Source organism: Myotis myotis, unplaced genomic scaffold (genome assembly GCF_014108235.1).
Source record: "Myotis myotis isolate mMyoMyo1 unplaced genomic scaffold, mMyoMyo1.p scaffold_m19_p_2, whole genome shotgun sequence".
Classification (NCBI taxonomy): domain Eukaryota; kingdom Metazoa; phylum Chordata; class Mammalia; order Chiroptera; family Vespertilionidae; genus Myotis; species Myotis myotis.
In genome coordinates this window covers 127,012,580-127,028,894 of record NW_023416324.1, presented here as the reverse complement: position 1 = coordinate 127,028,894, position 16,315 = coordinate 127,012,580, and the positions used below count along the sequence as shown (strand labels likewise).

Below are 16,315 nucleotides of genomic sequence, written 5' to 3'. Positions count from 1 at the left end.
AAATGAGGACCACTTAAACCAGTAGCTTAAAGTTTCTCTGACAAAATAATCATTTCCTCTATCTGAGTCTGAAGCATTGATCAGAGGGTTTAACTACTATTAATGCCCCTGAAAATGCTTTTCAACTCAACAAAGAGGGGAACTATCTTGATCAAAGTTTTAAGGTAGCATTTGATATTATCAATAACATAAGTAATCTATAGAGACAAAATAGGAGAGGAAAAATCTACACGGGGGCAAAAGAAAACAGAATTAAAGATGCCAATTGTCATGCAAATGCATTTCAATTTGTTTGTGTAATGCATATTTCTTTAGTAAGGCTGATATATTTTTTCAATTTTTTGCATGTTATTTTGGATGAGAAAGTTGTTTAGCCATTACTGACTATTGAATTGTAAGAATATACATTTTGAACTATTTTCCCATGTGCCTTTACTTTATTTCAATTTAATGTAAACTATACACATACCTATGGTCAATATGAATTTTATAAATCATATATAAATCACTCAGTGGTTCATAGTAAAATAGCCAGCATTACATTATACATGTTTTAGAAGGCTATTTAGAAATCACCCATAGGATAGCACTATGAGCATAACAAGGAGTCCCTAGCAATCTCAGAGGGAAGGGGGTGGTTGGGGAGTGATTAACCAAAGAATTTATATGCATAACCAATGGATACAGTCAATAGTATGGGGAGGACTGAGAAAGAGTGGGAGTGGGAGTGGAGGGGAGGGAATCAATGGGAGGAAAATGGGGGCATCTGCAATACTGTCAACAAAAAAATACAGGGTTTTTTAAAATATATTTTTATTGATTTTTTACAGAGAGGAAGAGAGAGGATAGAGAGTTAGAAACATCGATAAGAGAGAAAAATCGATCAGCTGCCTCCTGCACGCCCCCTACTGACGATGTGCCCGCAAGCAAGGTACATGCCCTTGACTGGAATCGAACCTGGGACCCTTCAGTACGCAGGCCAACGCTCTACCCACTGAGCCAAACCAGTCAGGGCTAAATACAGTTTTTTAAAAAGAATGAATACCAAGCTACAGCTCAAATAATAATACAGCTTTCCCTGAGTTAACTAAAATAGAAACAACTTGCATCATAGTTTCTAATGTTTTATCACAAGTCTGGCAATTCCATTGTAGTTACAGATGCACAAAATAAAATGAAAACATTTTAAAAGTTTTCCATGTTTCCTATCTAAGAACTGAAAGATTACCATTTCCTTAACATTAGAATTAATCAAAGCAAAATGTAATTTACTACTAGTAGGAATATGTTTTCAATATCTTATACATGGAAATTTCAACAGATTCAAAATGATGACAGAAGTTTTGGCATAAAATAAATTATGTGTTGGAGAATAATGCTGGCACTATTGTGACTTTCATAGACTGCTGGTAGGTAGCAGCGGTTTGCAAGGGTGGGTTGATAATATAGCGGTTGCATTCCAAATGAAGGATTCCAAACTCAAACAGTACCTGCTGTGTCATTTCCTAGTATTTTAGTATAAATTCAGAAATTGATCATTCAGAGTGCTTTCATAAAAGGAATTATGACACACAGTATTGACTTTTAGACTATTAATGGATTGACTGGCCAGCTATTATTGCTTATACTCTCAAGAAAAGGGTAAATCCAGATGCTCAACCTATCAAAAATCATGAATCGAGTAAACACATTTCAGGGAAGAGCATTGCACACATTTTAAATTTTACTATTTTACCTTCTAATGAAATAATTTTGATTCATAGAATACATGCAGCTACCACATTGTACCCACCATCTAAATTCCTGGATGTGGTAAAATGAGCTACTATCTTTGGCTTATAATTATGTAATTTAATTTGTAGGCCAGTCATTTAGTCAGCCTTACTTTCTCTATTTTCCCATTACCCCTCAAATTATGGTAGCTACAAAGTTATTATTTAGTTCTAAAATATGATATTACAACTTATTAAATTCTTGAGGTTAGCCCTAACTGGTTTGGCTCAATGGATAAAGCATGGTCTGCAGACTGAAGGGTCCCAGGTTCGATTCCGGTTAGGGGCATATGTTCAGGTTGCGGGCTCGATGCCCAGTAGGAAGCATGCAGGAGACAGCTGATCAATGATTCTTCTCATCATTGATGTTTCTATCTCTCTCTCCCTCTCCCTTTCTCTAGGAAATCAATAAAAATATATTTAAAAATAAATAAATAAATTATTGGGTCTAATGATAACTGACAATGATTCTAGAGACAACTATGATTTAGATATATGTTAATCAAATGTGTAGAAAGAGTCCCATGAACCATTTCCCTCCTAGAAATAATGTAGTAAGCAAGCTAAAATATTGCAATTTTAAAAAACCAAATTAAAAGACACTATTCTAGGGAAAATCATTAAGAAAATCACAAGTTATAAACATGACTTCAATTTCATTTTTTCATAATTCTAATATGCTATTATATTTCTTTCTTAGAGGCATATTTATATTCCAGGTCCAGAGAAAGTTCTCGATCTTGTCCCAGAGTTTTCTGCTATGCAGAACTTACTGGAAAATCCTATTACACAAAAATCTTAATATAAATTCAGAAATCAAGATATCAGTACTGCATTATGCCTGTGCAAGTTGATCTTTAAAAAATGAAAAAATAGCCATGAGAAAAAGATAAAAACAGAAACTTCAGTACTTTTAACTAGCCAATACTGTTCCCAAGAGAGAGTAATTAAGTCTGGTAATATATGGCTGAACATTCTCTTTTGAACCCTACATCACTTTTTCTACTTGAAATTAATCTGTTTAAATATGCATGATGGAAAAGGTGGGGCAAAGGGCAAAGTTACTGATTAGCAATATACCAACTGCTTTTTTGAGTAAACGGAATATGTTTGTGATCTCTAATATTTATATCTTAATAAGAATTGTATTTCTCTTATGTGGACAGTTTCCAAATTAATTCTTTTTTTTCTATTTTAGCACTGTTTGAAATTCTATCCTTGATTCTTATATTCTTATTAAGTGGAATTCTAGATCAACTGGTCTTTAATCAAATTTTAACAAATTATTATAAGATGACCAGCAGGTGTGGCTCAGTTGTTGAGCATTGGCCCATGAAGCAGGAGGTCACGGTTTGATTCCCAGTCAGGGGACATGCCCGGGTTGCAGGCTCAATCCTCACAGGGGGCATGTAGCAGGCAATCAATGGATGTTTCTCATCAATGTTTCTATCTCTCTTTCCTTCATCCTTCCTCTCTCTTAAAAAAAAATTAATAATTTTTTTTTAAATACTATATGTCAAGGCTAGCATATAATAGGCAAATATGTGGTATTTGAAATTAATTGTATCTTCAAAAGTTTGTGTTCTTTTATGTAAATTTCAGTCACAAAAGTGACAATTTAAAACCTTATAACATGAGAAATTACACATTTGAATATATATATATAAGATTTTTGGCTGAAATTTTCCTATTTGGATTTCAGAGGACACATTAACACTCTTCTTCAATAATAGACAAACCACATGTCCCAAATCACTCAGGAAGCCAGGTATAGTCTGAGAAAGAGGGTGATGTTTGGGATATGTTGCAAGAGAGCCAGAGCCCTTTATTTCAGCTTTGTTAATGCTTGTCAATATACTAGTACCTTCCCTTAGGAAAAGTGCTATCAGCTATCTTTGTACACGGTCATTCACTCAGGAGGAACCCATATTTCTGCATAAAATGTGTTATTTGCCAACCCTTTAAAATAGGCAAGAAGTTGGGAGGTAATTTGGCATTAAAAGAGTAACTTTTTATTTATTTACATATAAGAAATAACCCATTTTTTTTAAGTAATGACCATTCCTGGAAAGGAGTAGATTCACTAACCTGCTTCTAGCTTGTTAAGATCTACACCATTACTAAAATTCTTTTACCTAAGAATAAATTCAAATATGCAAAAGAATAATATTGTTCCATGGTGTAAATGTCAGTCATAATTAGAAACAGTTGGAATGTGATCTGTTTTGGGGATATATTTTTGTTTGTTTGTGTATTCTGTGCTAGTAATTTAGGTCCATTTTACCAGGCCAGTTAAGTATTTTCTACAGTGTAACTTTCACCAACTTGTTATTTGCTTCTCTAAATCTATTAGCCTTCTCTCACTGACCTGAAGTAAATAAAAAATAATAATAATTTCATTCTTCAGTCCATTTTAAACAGAAGAGACATAATTCATAAAAAAAGCAAAACCTGTAATGCAACTGCACCACTGTTTATAGTAGGCTGACTGTGATGATTACTTTTATGTGTCAACTTGACTGAGCTAAGGGATGCCCAAGCAGCTGGTAAAACACCATTTCCGGGTGTTACTGTGAGAGTGTTTCTGGAAGAGATCAGCATTGGATTTGAATAGTGAGTAAGAAGGTGCCCTGGCCTTTGTGAGCAGGCACTGTGAGATTAAATAGAACAAAAATGCAGAGAAAGGCAAATTTGCTCTCTGTTCGAGGTGGGCTACCCATCTTCTCCTGGCTTCTGACATTGACCTCATGATTCTCGGGCCTTTGGACACAGGCTGAACTATACCATTGGCTCTCCTGGTCCTGCAACTTGTAAATGGCACATTGTGGCACTTCTTGACTCCCTAACTGCATAAAGCAATCCCCATAGTATTTCTCCTCTTATATATCTCTCTATATATCATGACCCATGTTGTACTGCTGGTACTCTGGTGTCACATGATTTGATTGACATGTTCAATCAGCTTTTGTCGACTAGAATTGTCTGATCTTATGATCTTTGTTCTGTAATATTTAATTCCCTTTGTTCATTAATTAATAGCTATTTTATCCCAAAGTTTATTTAATATGCTAAGATTGCCAAATTTACATACTAGTCTCAACTATCCTTATATTTAGGAACATTTGTATAATCCTCTTTATAAAAATGCACTACTTTAAAAAATGACATTCTTCTTCCTTAGTTGTCAGAGTGTTAGAGAAGGAAATCCAACAAAATGTTTTGTTTTTTTTCCAAATAGAATTTTTGTTTTTTTTAGAGTCCACTATCTCTATATGGTTTCAAATATAATGCAAAATAATGTCTTAACCTCAAATCAGTTAAATTATGAATGCACCTTTGAAATTCTGATGAGTACAATTTTAAAAGTCTGCCTCTCATTTACTTGATAATTTATGTAGATAAATAAAATATATTTCTCACAAAAATCTCTCCAGTGCTATGATAACTTATTAGTAGTATTCCACACATTAATAGATAATACTAATAAGTTCTCTGTCTTGTATTTTTAAAACAAAATCTATGGGCAATAAAATTTTACTCCTATCAGAAATTGGATGACAATGGACAGGACAATAAAGGATTAGAAGAGGGGTCTATCAAATAACATAAGCTTGTGTGAATGAAAAACAAGAGTTGACTCTGATAGGGAAGACCATGTAAAAAGTTTTTAGAAAAGAAACCAGTAGCCTGAGACCTCACAAATCTGCTGAAGTAGAAACAAACAAATGGTTATAGTGTAATTACATTCATACACAGAATCTAAATTTCAGTAAATGGGACTCAGACTGAGAATGCATAGCAATGAGAGCTGTATGTTGTTGAACTTTAGAGGGGCTTTTCAGTCTCAGGCCACTGACAAGGATAAAAGATACAATAATTCTGGTGAACAATTTAAGAGTTTCTAAATAAGACAAACATCCAACAGCCACTTCCCTAATTCTATTGCCTTGTTAGAGAGTCATGATTTTGATCTAATACCATTTGATCGAGGAAGTTGAGTCCTTCCACAGACTCTATCATGAATTTAATTAGTCTAGGTTGGCCCATCAGGATACGTTATTTCTTTTTCCTATCCTTGGTTTACAAAGAGCAAGAGATAAGATTCATAAATGAGTTACACACTCCTAAAATGTGTACAAATATATAAAAATCTTTATATATAAATAATTCCATTAAATATTAATATAACTAAGCATGAAATTAAGCTATAAAGTGGAAGTATTTTAAAAGAATGATGTGCTATATTTAATCACATATTATTAAGCCTGATTCTGGCATTCAGAAATAATAACAATATTGTTTGTTGTTTTTAAGAGAGAATTTTAGCAAATGACAAAACTTTAAAAATATCACCAATTGTTATTATAGTCTTTGTGTGGCTCACTTATATTTATATACACATATTAAACGTTTTATACATTCAGATTATAACACATAATCAAATAACCCTTTTAATTAAAGTGTGGAAGTGAAATATACATGTACACATAAAATCCTGCATTGAACTCTAATGTCAATCTCTTAGGGAGAAGAACAAAGGAGACAAATACTGAAGTTATCAATGACAAGTAAGGTACAAACAAACCTTCTAGGTTTCTTTTCCTTTCTCCTCTTTATATAAAACAATAGCAACATAAAATGTCAGGAAATAGATTTAATGAATTTTTGTTTTGATACCTACTGCCACCATACTAGTTAAACAGAAAGGGAGTCGCATGCCATATTTACTTATATAATTGCTGTACTTTTCTTTCTTGTTTTGTAAGCAGCTCAATTCAAATTAAATTATACAAAGTCTACATAAAGAAATTATGCAAAGGTAACCAATATGCAAGTAATATGGTAGATCAACTGAAAACATCATATCAGCAAAGCACAAGTAGTGTGCTGAATTTCAAAAATTCTTAACTAGAAATGAAAAGAAAATTTGATTCAAGACCACCAGGCATAGGTAATCAGTTTACATGCACGTTTGTAGGACAGATGGCAAACTTGCCACAAAGAGTAATTTTTCGTAATCAATATGCAATTTGAGAAGAAACATAAGAGAATAAATGTTTCTCATCCTTCCTGGGCTTTGAAAACATGATTCCTCTGCATAAATTAATTTATCATGTTAAATAATTAACTATGAAGAGATGGCAAACATAATTTAAATTAGCTCCTAAATTATGCCTACACTCTTAAAAATAGAAATACTTGTATATAGAAATACACTAAAACAACAAGCAATAACTGATGATCACTTTTAATGCCAAATGTTCCATTTTTAACAACAGAAACAAATGCAAAGAGCATATAATAATAGAGGGTGGACTGAAAGCAGACACACCTCCATGAGATAAAACCTACCCTAATGCCCCAATATTCTCCAGCTCTGCCTATCTTCCATCCTAAAGTTCTTTGATCAGGTATTCACCTTTTTTCAGTCATATATAGCATTTTTTCTTCACCTTGAGTCTGAAATTCCTTTAATCACTAAGAGTGAAATTATTGATAGGCATTTGTACTATATTTTGGGTAAAATGTTATTAATTCTGATTCTTCTGCTAATTAAATAACAAAAAATGCATCTATCATCAACAACATGGCAAGTGAAATTATACAAATCCAAACCTGTTTGTCTATGATTCACAGAAGTACCCCAAAATATTTACCTTGTTTTTAAAAAGTGAAACCCAAATACAACACTCATTATAAGACAGTCTAGGTACAATGAGCATCAGCTCCTACCAACTGAAAGAAAACAAAAGCAAAAAAATTTCATTAGCTCCATCCAAGTCATCTTTTTTCCCAAAAAACTACAGTTTAATTTCCTCTTTTCTTTTGTTTCAAGTAAGCACTTAGTTATGTGTTTAAAAATGTGTTTAAAAATGTTTGATGACTCTCTTTATCTAAGTACAAAGATTTTCAATTTCAGTTTTTTAATATATTGCCTCAGTTTTCATCTATTCCTAAAAATTTACTACTGAAAACTTAAAAGAAAAAATGAGTTTTGTTTTCTCCATGAAGCACATTATATGCTTCCCTGAGTGAAATAGTTTGGGTTATAAATTATTTCCCTGCCACAGGACATACACATAGAGACCCTACAAATTTCATCATCATTTTCCCACATACTGCCTGTAGAAATTAAAGTAAGTCACCTATGTACTACCTTTAATTTTTTCATGCCTTCAAAATGTAGAAATAAATTTAAAATATATCTCAGAAATTAATGATTGGGAGAAATAACTCAAAAAATAATAGCCAACCTAAAGATAGGTAAGTAGGTTCATCCATAAGGTCAAAAGTGTGTGTAATAGGGGTTATTTTTTTAAAATATATTTTATTGATTTTTTACAGAGAGGAAGGGAGAGAGATAGAGAGTCAGAAACATCGATGAGAGAGAAACATCGACCAGCCGCCTCCTGCACATCCCTCAGTGGGGATGTGCCCACAACCCAGGTACATGCCCTTGACCGGAATCGAACCTGGGACCTTTCAGTCCGCAGACCGACGCTCCATCCACTGAGCCAAACCGGTTTCGGCGGGTTATTTTTATTTTAGTGGAGCAAAAGTTTGAGAGAAAATATAATAAAGTATACACATCCTATATAATAAAAGCCTAATATGCTGTCTGGTTATCTGGTTGTCCATTCAACCAATCAAAGCATAATACGCTAAGGCCACTCAACTGCTTGCTATGATGTGCACTGACCACCAGGGGGCAAACACTCCAACCAGTAGTTTGGCTTGCTACTGGGGTTCAACCAATCAGGACTGAGCAAGATGGGCTGGACAGGCCTGGAACCCTCCCGTGGTCCCTTCCTGGCGGCCAACCTCCTGCATCCCTCCCTGGCCCTGATCATGCACCGGTGGGGTCCTTCTGCCTGGCATGCTTCCTCTCGAAACCCGGGACCCCTTGGGGGATGTTGATTAGCCGGTTTCAGCCCAATACCACAGGCTAGGCTGAGGGACCCCACTGGTGCACAAATTCGTGCACCGAGCCTCCAGTGTTAAAAAAACAAGTAGTCCTTCTTACACTGCCTTTCTCTAAATGATCTCAGGATGAAACCTTGGCATGTGGCTATGGTCCTAACTGGTCCTTCCTCCCACTGTGAAAACTTTTTAACCATTGAGCTTTGGCAGGGTCTGTTATGAAAAATGATTTAGTATAGGGGTTCTCAAACACTGGCACATCCATATGAGCTTGTTAGAAATGCACATTCATAAGCCCTGCCCTGACTATGAGATCCAAGTGTCTGTGGGTGCAGACTGCCAGAAATCAGATTTGATACTCCCCAGATGATTTTGAAGCCCCTCAAAGTTTGAGAACCATTGGTTTAGTATATGGCAAGCTATATTAAAAAAAAAAAAGGCAGGTTACTATCAATATCATTTTATTAGTTCTTATAGTAGTAGTAGTCAGCCTATATAATAAAAGGCTAATATGCAAATCAACCAAACATTTGGCCACAATGACAGGCACTGACCACCAGCGCAGATGCTCATTGAAGGAGCTGCCCCCTGGTGGTCAGTGCTCTCCCAAAGGGGGAACGCCACTCAGCCAGAAGCCGGGATCACAGCTGGGGAGCACAGCGGTGGTGGCGGGAGCGTCTCCCACCTCCGTAACAGTGCTAAGGATGTATGACTGATGGCTTAGGCCTGCTTAGCAATCAGTTGGACATCCCCTGAGGGCTCCCAGACTGCGAGAGGGTGCAGGGTAGGCTAAGAGACCCCCAAGTGTACGAATTTTGTGTGCTGGGCCTCTAGTATTTCTATAATGGGTCCTAAATTTTTTTGCACCTACCCAATGCACATGCAAAATAAGCTGGAAATGCTAGATGGCATCTGTCATGATACGATAGAGGAAATCCATGCATAAGAATGGGAGAAAAATGAGTCTTCATCCCATGCAGCTTAAATGTCTATCACTTGACATTCAAGACTCAAAGGTATCTCTAAAACTTGACATTCTAGAACACAAAAATAGCAGCCTATATCACTAAGTGAGACATATATTTATCCCCTTGTTTTAGTCACAACATAAGTTCAGTATTATGTCATAAATGAATGGTGTACATTAGTCTTGATGATGTAAAAATATGAGTACCCATATAACATGCCAATATAAAATAACAGGCAATAAAATTGTTGATTGTACTAATTTATAATTTTTTATTCCTTGTTTTTTAGCCCTTCTCATTTGTTCTCTCAAAATGAATCAGTAAGATTTAAAAGTTAGGGATCTGGGTCAAATATATCCATAATATTGATTTTTTTTTAAGTGTAGATGAAGAAACTATATGTTCTGCTCTTCTTAAATAGTCACTATCTTAACATCTTTTACTTTTAAATAATCAGCAAGGAACAGCTTTCTCTGACCATGTAAGTAATGCCCAGCTCCCACTGAAAACAATATTTTGAAGTGAGGGAGAGTGAAGTTTAAATTTTAAATCTGAGTTAATTTTTTTACCCTATTCCTTACTGTTTTGATTGTCAGAAGTTTTTCAATTCACTGGAAATTTGAACAAGTCATGTATTTTAGAATTTTAAATAATCATGATGCAGACTAAAATATAATGCCAGTGAAAGAATCATTAAAAAGTTGGATCAAACCCTCAACTAAAATAGACCTTTAACACTTGGGAAAAGTAACTCTTACCCAGCTTAAATTTTTTAATTAATATAATTTATTTTTAAGTAGTTGTAAATTTGCCCGAAAACTGAGAGGGAGGTTCAAAGATCCCCATATACCCCTAAACTTCATTAAAATCTTGCATTAATGCGGTCCATTTATTACAATTGGTATACCAAGAGTTATACATTGTTATTAACTAAAGCCCATAATTTACACCAGTTCATTCTCTATGTTGTATATTCTATAAATTTTTAACAAATGTGTAATAATACATATTCACAATTATAATATTTACAGAATAGTTTCACTGCCCTAAAAAGCCCCTGGTTAGGCTTTATTTTAAATTACATGATACTGGTAAAGACAGTCTAAAATCCATTTGGGATAGGACTATAATGTCTTTAAGACTTGTTCTTTATCTGTATATATAAAAAGCTAATATGCAAAATGTCCCCTCAGGAGTTCGTCGGGGAGACCAGGAGTTCTATCACTTTCTATGATGTGCGCTGACCACAAGGGGGCAGCATGGAATGAAGAAAGGCATTGGCCGGCAGCCAGAAGGCCCCGATCAGTCCTGATCACCAGCCAGGCCTAGAGACCCAACTCGTGCACGAATTTCATGCACCAGGCCTTTAGTTAAATGATAAAGACTACTTCTAGTAAAGTTTGTCATTATATGAAAATATAAAACAAGATGGTATAGTAGAGGTTCCAGTACCTTGCTACTTGTCTTAATAAGCTCAGGCCACTATAACAAATTTCCATAGACTGGGTAAATTAAACAACAAATATTTATTTCTCACAGTTCTGTAGCATGGAAAGTCCAAGATAAAATCTTGCCAATACCATGATCTTGAACTTTTCAGCCTCCAGAGCGGTGAGAAATTGGAGTATAGTGTGAATGAACAACAATTAAATAAAAGGCAGGATTTGCAAATAGGTTTGGCAAGTAAATTTAATTAATTTTCATGTTGATCTTTTCTTAATAGTCTATGCGATATGTAATAGCTAGTAAAGACAAACTATATGATACAAATTTTAACTTACGATTTTAAAATGTAAAACTCAAAACTTATTGTTTTCTCTCCTTACTGCATCAAATGATTTTTTTAAGCTCTTCAATTACCAACAAACTTTTCAGCCCATCCTGATCTCCATGCAAATGTTCTCCATTGCTATGAGCGGCACCCTGATTTATTTGTTCTCATTGCCCATTGGGGTTAGGGATTAGGGGTGAAAGCAGAACTCTAAAAGGCAGTAACAATTTAAGATCACTTATAACATGCATGAGGCCAGTTCAATAACACTTTTCTAATTTATGTTATTGTGAATATGTAACTTTTTTTTCTATTTTCTAACATTTCTGCAGTATCATGCTGAACTCATTCTTTTATCTCCATGCATCTGAGGTCTTTTGCCTCGAACAGTATTTAAGCTTTTTAATGGAAGATATTGTGAGTTAGTACATATAATTATCTTTGTTCCTTTTGGTAAATAAAGAATAATTTAACTGAATGGCTATTATCAAAAGCATAAGAAGATACCTCACCATCTCACCAACCAGGTCATTGGTCCAGCCATGGCTACAGCTGGCATGAGCTCCACACAGTTCAACAAAGGGCTCTCCTAAGGTCAAGGTCAAGAACGAGCTTCTGTCCAAATAGGACCTTCAGTAGGAGGCAGAACTTTGCCGCTGGACTAAGGGACTCACGGGCCTATAGGTTCTGACTTCCGGTTCTGAAGGATGAAATTATCCTCTGCACACTCATGAATAAGCTCCAGCCAGGCTCAGACCACCTGATCAACCACTCCATGCAAAACTGGCACCAGCTAGAAAACTGCTCTAACTTCATCAAGGCCACAGCTTGAACTCCATGGACCTGTTTGAGGCCAATGACCTGTTTGAGGGAGGGAACATGATGCAGGTGCAGGTGTCTCTTCTGACTCTGGCAGGAAAGGCCAAGACAAAGGGTCTGCAGAATGGCATGGACAGTGGCATCAGGTACTCAGAGAAGCAGAAGTGGAACATCCAGAATGCCACCATGAAGCAGGCCAGTGTGTCATCGAGCTCCAGATAGGCGCCAAGTGTACCAGTCAGTCATGTATGATGGACTATGGCACGAGGAGGCATCTGTATGACCCCAAGAGCCATAACCTGCCACGCAAGACCACTCAACCATCAGCCCATAAATGAGCACCAACAAGTGTGCTAGCCAGGTGGGCATGATGGTTCCTGGGACCTGATGGCATGTCTATGAAACCAAGCTGGGGACCAACAAGTGCGACAACTCCTACAGGTCTGTGAAGATGGACTGCACACAGGGCACCAACCAGAGCAGCCAGGTATTTGGCCTGGGCCTGCAGATATATAATCCCAACTACTGCTCCCAAGGCCCAGTGGCCAACAAAGCTTCAGTTTGTTATTGCCCGAACCCAGGGAAGGCCCCAGAGTACACCCCTACTATGGTGTCTACCCACATCATCTCCCGATTTCAAGTTTTTCTGTGTCTTTGTCTTGCTTTTTATGTGTAAGGTTCTGTGAAGGCCAGCTTGAGATGTGAGATGTGTGTATGATGGGGGTCCCTGCCAAGGCACATCCAGGTAGCAAATTTCTCAGCAGGCTTTGGGCCAAGATGGGGGCTGGGGGAGAAACCTGTGCACACAAGGATACAGGCCCCAAATGGGTTCCGGTTACTTCTGCCCATCTCCCCTTTTCTTTGCTGATCAGTTTGTGGTTTCTGTACCCACAGAAGTTTCAGGCAGCTTTAACACAATGAAAGTATTTTTTTTCGGGGTGGAGAAGGTGGAGGTGGGTGATGGGAAGAAACTCCCTTGGGAAAGGGCCAGGCCACAGTCCCCTGATATTTTGGGCATTGTGAGGGAGATGATTTCCCCAGGACCTTCCCAGGGCCCAGTAGGGAAACTGAGGCACAGACAGGACAATTGAGTTCAGAGTGGTTGAGGTAAAGCCAGACTCCCTTTCCACACTCCCCTCTCTCCCCTCCAAGTACTGCACTGGGACCCTCAACAGGAGTCCCTCCCTGGGACCAGCCCCACCCCAGACATCTGGGAACAAGAGATAATGTGAAATACCAGCTGTGCACCATAGGCAATGAAAACATCTTTAAAGGGAAAAAAAAAAGCACAGGAATAATCAGATAATAAAAAATATTCTAAATATTATGTTTATCCTTTGCTACAATTAGAAATAACCTTATAATATAGAAAACTCTGAAAATCAGAGATATCTATGTTTTAAAATGAATTTTTGGCATCTGAGTTTCATTCATATTATAAAAGAGCAAAATGTTACATTGGGGGCTAGGGTTCATTAAGCTATTTTATAAGGAAATATGTATAGGAAACGCTAATTTTTAGCAAAGAATTGTTTTGTTATAAACCAAGATTCATGCTGATGTTCTGTCCTCTGCAGAGTTCTATTTCCATTCTTTAGTTTCTAAATGGCATCAGCATTACTGTGATGTTGTTTAATCTAGCATGAAATGCCACAATAAATAATATATTATATGCTGCTCCCCCCACAAATTTGCAATAATTAAATATTCTGGTTGCTTTATCCCTAAGAGAAAGTCTAATATATGTATGCATGATGCTGACAACACGACTTTCTTTTATTAGCTTTGATCCTCCTGCAGATGAGTCTTCAGTCCCTTATTTATATACAAATCATAACCTTAAAATCAAGGCATTAGGCAAAAGTTTTGTTTGAAGTACATCGCTTGTATTCAGAAATGCAATTAATAGCTCCCATGAACTCGTGCTATAAAATGTGCAATGCTGGTGAAATTTAATAAAGTGTGTTTAAATGTCTTGAAATATACTGCTACTGTCACATGAAAGCCAGAGTAAAAGTTCCTGAAGAATCTAAGAGTTATTTTTATCAATTACTTTATCTTGTCAATTTATTTGCAGGAAAATTAAGATTAGTAAAAGAGATTAGTGGTTTTCTTCTTCATTGACTACTATTTCCTAGACCAGATTTTACAAAGCTGGACATTTGCCCACTTGTAAGCTTTCCTAAATGAGAATTTTTGAGTGGGAGGACCTTGGAAATGCGTTTAAACAAACAATGCTCAACAAATCATGGTGATTTTTATGTACAGTAAATTTGAGAACCATGGCCTTAGTTATATATGTAAATGTTTTCAAATATTTAGTACATTTCTACATTTCCTGATGATACAATATATAAGCAAATTGACAACAGGTTCTTTAAAAGCCTTTGAAAATACCTTTGTTTCCAGGTCTGATAAATATATATATATATATATATATATATATATATATATATATACTCTCAGAGAGTCAGAGTGAGATTCTTTAAAATTAATTTCATACACAAACTGTCTGGTAAAATAGTGGAGGCATTAACACGTTATGATATTATTTCTATTTTTCACAAGTTACTGTTTTAAACTAAAAAGCATATGAACAACTTACCCTAATTCTTCAGGCAAATAAGATTTTTTTTTTAAATATATTTTATTGATTTTTTACAGACAGAAAGGGAGAGAGATAGAGAGTTAGAAACATCGATGGGAGAGAAACATCGATCAGCTGCCTCCTGCACATCTCCCACTGGGAATGTGCCCGCAACCCAGGTACATGCCCTTGACCGGAATCGAACCCGGGACCCTTCAGTCCGCAGGCCGACGCTCTATCCACTGAGCCAAACCGGTTACGGCGGCAAATAAGATTTTTTGGCTGAATAGTCAAGACCACTAGGTAGAATTCTCAGGAAAAGGTATAGTTCTAATATATAAACCTAATATCTGTACTTGAAGGAAATACCACATTTCCATCCCACTTTTTCCCAAATAACACAGAGAAAAAGAAAAGCTTCAGAAATTTATGAGAAATGACCGACAATGTAAAGTTTACGTAGAAAATAAGAAAAGCTTGAGAGGGTTGCAAAAAATCCATAGTGGAACTGGAAAAGTGCTTATTAAAAATATCAGCTTAAAAAATACTGTGATAAAAATGTAAATCAAAGCCACCCCTGGATTGCTTAGCAGCAGAAAGAACTGAGCCTGAGCTATTGGAGAGCTCCCTTAGATGGGAATGGGGCATCAACATGTATAGTTTGGAGAGAGAGAAGGAGATCCTAAACTGTTTCAGAAATTTGGGGAAAACAACCCCCAGACTCTAGTTTCACTCATATAAAAATAACATTTCAGTGCATGTATCAAAATTATATAGTTGTAGAACACTTGAATGGCCACATTCATGTCTGTAAAAGGTTATTCCTTTCAAGTATTTTTTTCTTCCTTATGAAGATGTTACCTTGGCCAGATTTTTGTATACCATCTTCATTTATTTCTTAACTCTTGTTGGAGTCTTTGGTTTGGGTGAAGGCCATTCACCCTGGTGCTAATTAGCTTGGGCATTATTATAGTTAAAGGGGATGCCTTAAAGGACTTGCTATGACCAGCTATGATCATGCCCTATTATACAATAAACTAGAGGCTCAGTGCATGATATTTGTGCACTGGATGGGTTTGTCCCTCAGCCCAGGCTGCATCCTCTCCAATCTGGGACCCCTTGGGGGATGTCCGACTGCCAGTTTAGGCCCGATCCCTGTGGGACATTCCTCTCACAATCCGGGATTGCTGGCTCCCAACTGCTTGCCTGCCTGCCTTCCTGCCTGATCACCCCCTAACCACTTCCCTACCAGCCCAATCGACACCTAACTTCTCCCCTGCCAGCCTGATCGCCCACAACTGCCCTCCCCTACCAGCCATCTTGTGGCTGTGGGTGCCACCATCTTTGAGGGCGGGGCAGTAAATTAGCATATTCTCTTTTTATTGGCTGTGGGCACCACCATCATTGCAACAGTGTGAGGGTCAATTAACATATTCCAACTTTATTAGATAGGATTAGTATATCAAAATTGCTATCC

At 36.6% G+C, this 16,315-nt stretch overlaps 1 protein-coding gene and 1 pseudogene across 3 annotated transcripts in view; one reads left to right on the top strand and one right to left on the bottom strand.

Annotated features, from left to right (window-relative positions):
* CADM2 (cell adhesion molecule 2) overlaps positions 1-16,315 on the bottom strand; it is a 1,212,655-nt gene that overhangs the window by 734,374 nt on the left and 461,966 nt on the right. The window lies entirely within an intron of this gene.
* LOC118677566 lies at positions 11,990-12,927 on the top strand (annotated as a pseudogene).